This window comes from Musca domestica, unplaced genomic scaffold (assembly GCF_030504385.1).
Source record: "Musca domestica strain aabys unplaced genomic scaffold, Musca_domestica.polishedcontigs.V.1.1 4, whole genome shotgun sequence".
NCBI classification, from domain to species: domain Eukaryota; kingdom Metazoa; phylum Arthropoda; class Insecta; order Diptera; family Muscidae; genus Musca; species Musca domestica.
The window spans coordinates 11930777-11936330 of record NW_026712328.1 but is presented as its reverse complement, the minus strand read 5'-3'; positions in this window follow the sequence as shown (position 1 = coordinate 11936330).

The following is a 5554-nucleotide window of genomic DNA, read 5'->3' as shown; positions in this document are numbered from 1 at the left end:
TTCATATGATCGGTCGACATAACACCGCAATATTTCCTTTGCTTCAAACTTAAATCCGGCAGATCCTCTACCAGATAACGATCGTTTCCGATAATTTTCGTGACGATGTATGGTCCTTTATACCGCGCATCCAACTTATGCGATTCTCCTGTAGGCTGCGGTACCGTGTCTATCACCACCAAATCGCCTTCCTTGTACTGAGTTGGCTTGGAATGACGGCTGTCAAATCTTGCTTTCCATTTTTCCTTTTGTTTCTGGATGTTAGCAACAGCCTGCTGTTGAATTACCCTAACATCGAAATTCTCTCTTTCTTCATCACCAACCGCCTGGATAATTCTATTGTAACTGACATCTCTGAGACTAAAGTTGAATATTAAGTCATTTGGACTGAACTTTGTAGTCGCATTCAGCTGCGAGTTAATACTCCACTGTATCGTCGTTGTCTCAGTGTCCCATTCTTTTGTATCACCTACTAGACATTTCAACGCATTCAAAACTGTCTGGTTGATCCGCTCGGCTTGGCCATTGGCTCTTGGTGTTCGGACTGCTGTTTGTACATGTTGTATTCCGTTGTATTCCACAAACTGTTGGAATTCTTTAGACGTGAACGCCGTTCCCTTATCCGATACAATTCTTCGTGGCTGTCCGAAAATCGACATAACTTCTCGCAGCGCTGTTATAACCGGAGCAGTCTTTGTATTCCTGGTTGGCTTTATAATGGTGTACTTACTGACCGAACAGACAATCAAGAATACATATTGATTTCCTTTCTTACTTTTTGGGAAGGGACCCATGTGGTCGATGTTGATACTTCTGAATGGAATTGGTAGGACTTCCTCAATATGTAGTTCACCCTCTGCCTTGTCTCCTTTTACCTTGTTGTAGCAGCATTCCGGACATGACTGAATGTATGATTTTACATAACGTCTCATTCTCGGGAACCAGAAATCACGTTGAAGCCTTTGGAGAGTTTTCTCTTCACCGAAGTGTCCCAAATCATCATGACAAGCCTTAGTTATTCGCCACCGGACTCTTTCTGGAATCACCATACGTTTCATATTGTTGACTTTGCGAAATAGCCTCCCATTTTCTATTACATAGTCCGCTTTGATCTGCTTAATTTCATTTGCCTCGTTTTGCAAATTACCATTGAGAACTTCAAAGATGTGTTTCAGCTTCTTATCCGACATTTGCAGTTGATAGACCCAGTCGTTAATGTTCGTTGTGAGTGCCAGAACATTTTCCGCTACTGTTCGGGATTGACTTGATGGTAACGTTGGACTTCTGCTCATCCCATCCACGTGAGTCATCTTGGCACCTGAGCGATGAGTAATGGTAAAATCAAACTCCTGCAATTTAAACCACCATCTAGCTATACGAGGGGGTAATGGAGACGTCGCCTTTGTTGTTGCTATGGAATTGCAATCTGTGACAATATTGAAGCACTTTCCGAGTAGGTAAATTCTAAACCTTTCAAGCGTCTCAACAATTGCTAATACCTCGAGTTCATGACTGGCATATTTTCCTTCACTTTCAGTACACCTACGACTGTAGTAGAAAACTGGACGCAGTTCCTCACCTTCATACTGCAACAATACTCCAGACAAACCAATAGAAGAAGCATCCGTGTGTACTTCGTGTTCCTTATTTGGATCAAACAGAGCCAAAACTGGTTGTGTTGTAATTCTGGTCTTCAGGGTAATAAAAGAATTCTCCTCAGGTTCTTTCCAGATAAATACAGCATCCTTTTTCATTAGTCTCGTAAGTGGCATGGCTATTTGGCTATATTTTGGCACGAACTTGCGGAAGAAGTTAGTGATGCCAATAAACTTGCGCACATCTGATACGCTTTCGGGTCTTGGGAATTCTTCAATGCATTTTGTCTTCTCTTCTCCAGGGCGTATACCATTAGCACTCACTGTATGACCTAGGAAACTTACACTTTCCTGAAGGAACGAACATTTAGTTGGCCTTAGCGTCAACCCCTCTTCTCTTATGGCGGTTAGGAACTCTTCTAGTACTTGGAGTCCTTCACTAATCGTCAAGCTCGGGATTATCACCTCATCCACATAACTTATGATGTTTCTCCGATGTTTCAACTTACGTATTATTTGGGTTATCATTTCCTGGAAGACCATCGGTGCATTTGTTAATCCGAAAGGCATTACATTATATTCATATAGACCGTCTGGTGTTATAAACGCCGTGAATTTCTTGGATTCTTCCTTGACGTGTATCTGGTAATATCCTGATGTCATGTCTAACGTTGTAAAATACTTATTTCCAGATAACAACGAAAGTTGTTCTTCAACCACTGGCATCGAGTACTGCTTTTTGATGGTGACTTCATTTAATGCTCGATAATCCGTACACATACGACTTTCACCGTTCGCCTTTTTGACCAACAATACTGATGCTGCATAGGGCGAATCACTTGGGCGAATAATACAACATCGAAGCAACTTGTCAATTATGTCTGACAGAATTTGTCTTTGAGAAAATGGAACTTGGTATCTTTTACCAACTACAGGCTTGTCCGTAGATAAACTTATTTCCATTTGTGTATTTTTACACCTTCCAAGGTCTTCAAGGGTTTCAGCAAAACAGTCCTTGAATGACGACAGTATTTGGTCTAATTTTTCCTTTTGATGCTCATCCAGACTTTCTCCGACATTAAATGTACTTGGCATTGTTGACTTTACTTTCAAGACACCATGCTCAATTGTAAGTTTTGTTTGCTTCTTACACAATACGTCTCTTCCTAAGAGAACGTCATATCGCATCAAGTCATTCGGCACTACATAAATGGTAGTCATTAAACTCTCCTCGTCGATGACAACGTTAGCCTCAAACATTTCCACCACTTCAACAATAGATCCACCAAAACCTTTCATTCTTTTTGACGTTACTTCCATATCGCAACCCTCTGGAACTACAGCTTTCCGCATTAAGGTAAAGTCGCTTCCAGTGTCCACAAAACCTTCATATGTCTTACCATTGACCGTAACATCTTTCATAACCGGTGGGCAGTAATCCTTAGACTCTTCTGTCATTGCTGCCACAGTTGTACCTTTACCTTTGCATTGCGATGCATCGTGACCAATCTTTGCACATTTACTACACTTCGGCTTCTTCAATGGTTGTGGGCAACTAGTTGAGATGTGCCCAAACCTGTTACAATTGAAACATTTTACTCCCTTGGTTGGCGCTCCACCTGAGACACTTACGGTTTTGTCATCCTCGTCATTCTTTGTTTGCTTCCTTGCATACGTTTGTATGGTCAAATTCTCCAACGACCTTAATAATTCACTACATGTCTGCGGGTTCATAGCTAAAAGTGTTCTTGTTAAGCTGCTATCATTGAGACCATTTATGATGTACGACAGTATTGATGCCTCATCTACGCTTCCTCTTTTCCCTATGGCCAACATTGCGTAATAATATTCCACCAAAGACTCATTCGAGTTTCGTTTCCTAGCTATAAGTTCACGATGAATGTCAGCAACACTTACTCGACTTGGGAAATCCTTTAAAAATTGTTGTCTGAACTCTTTCCATGTTTCAACCACTGGTAAAGCATCTATCCACATTTTAGCAACACCACTCATTTTATGATGAACTGCAAACAAAGTTGTTTCATCTGACCATCCATGAAGCCTTTGCAACGTTTCAACCTTGTCAATGAATTGGACTGATGTAACATTTCCTTTAATTGGATCGAAGTCTGGTATCATTACTATGTAATCCTTTAAACAACCAGATGTTCCGGAACCAGATTGTCTTGATATTACTTCAGCTGGAACTTGCTGTTCTGTATCCCTTGAATTTAACCCTGCATTTGACGTAATAGCCCTTTCTGTTGAAAGTGTTGTTAACTGTTGCACACTTCTTGCTAGAGTCAACATTACATCCTTTAGCTCTCGCATTTGACTTGTTAGAGAATCATCACCCGTCTCAGCTTCATCAAATCCATGGAAATCCTCCTGTGACTCTGAATCTTCAACTTCCACTTCGTCATTTCCATTGCAAGCCATGAGTCTAGCAATTTTCTCGGACTTATTTCCTGTTCGTGGTAAGCTTCTTGCCAGTAATAATTTGTCTAGCTCCGCAACCTTTAACGAACTTATTTTCACCTTCATACTTTTCCTTGTGAATTTTCCTTTTTTTTTCGTTACTTCAGCAAATCTAGAACTATTCCTTTTTTTTAGAAGCCGCACGCCCTAAAAATATACGTTAACTTTTCCCTTTTTAAACTTCTTCTTCGGGGTTCCCCTCTTTATGTCTTGCTTTCAATCTCCTTGATGTACTATCGTTGTCCTACTCACTCACACTTTTGAGTATACCTTTGTACATTCTCCTTTGATTGATGCTTTCTCCTTTGCTCTCTTTGAGCACGTTACACACTCTCACTAAACTCACTCGAACTTTTGAGTTTAGGTGCCTTTGCGTGGTTTCTCCTTTGGTCGTCGTTGTTGCTTTGCATTGAGCTCTTCACTACTACATCACTTTGACGCCTTAGTTTCTCAGCTCTTTGAGTATTTTTCTGCAATTCTTATCCAAAATGATGAAATTCCTTGTAGATTTCTGTTCTTATCCCACTTCTGATTCTGTCAAGATGGTTTTTATTTAAAAATAAAAGTAATTCTGGGAATAAATACAAAGTTTAAAATGTAATATGCTCTACGCTCCTTAGATGCGTCCGCTCTCGGTCAATGCTCAACGACGACTGACTCATAAACTCATTTTGATAGTTGACAATGTAAATATGTCGTTACCGTGATACTGGTAGCGTAGCCCGACGTCAAGGAAGTGGACGGAAGAAAGGAGCAATATCAGCAGAAATGTTTCGAAAAATAAAGAAGCAACTTGATCGAAAAATGTGCACCTCAGAATAAATGACGAATATTATAGCGAATATATTCTGGATTGTGTATTAAAGCCTTGGGCATGCAAACATTTTGGCCGCAGACCTTGGAAATTCCAACAAGACTCAGCGCCATTGCACTCAGCTCGCGCCACTCAAGAATGGTTAAAAAATGAGGTTTCTCGCTTCATTTCCAGCGCACAATGACCACCAAAATTGAAAATTTAAAATTTTACGTATTAATAATTGAGTTGTGTCGTTGAAGTTTCAACAAAAAGTTAACCTATATGAAGAATGAAATCTCTCCAAACTTGACCTACATAGACTAATTTTTGAGAAGAACTATTCCACTCATTGGGAGTCATAAATAATACATTTTATCTCATTCGGTTAGAAATGTGTCTAGGAAATTCACAATGACTTTCATTAACTTATAGCACCATGGGGGAAACTTTAATACTAATCATCTTGGGAGTACAAGAAGTTTATATTACATTAATTTACCTAAACTATATTTCCTTTGACAGAAATGATTTAAAGTATACAATAATTTTAGATTGGATACAATTTGCAGGCCATAATTTTTGAGCAAAGTATAGGTCTTCCAAACAGAAATATCGTATGCGTATAAATCAAAATAAAACTCAGAAATGAACATTATAAAATAAAACGACGGGCCGAGTCAGCCAG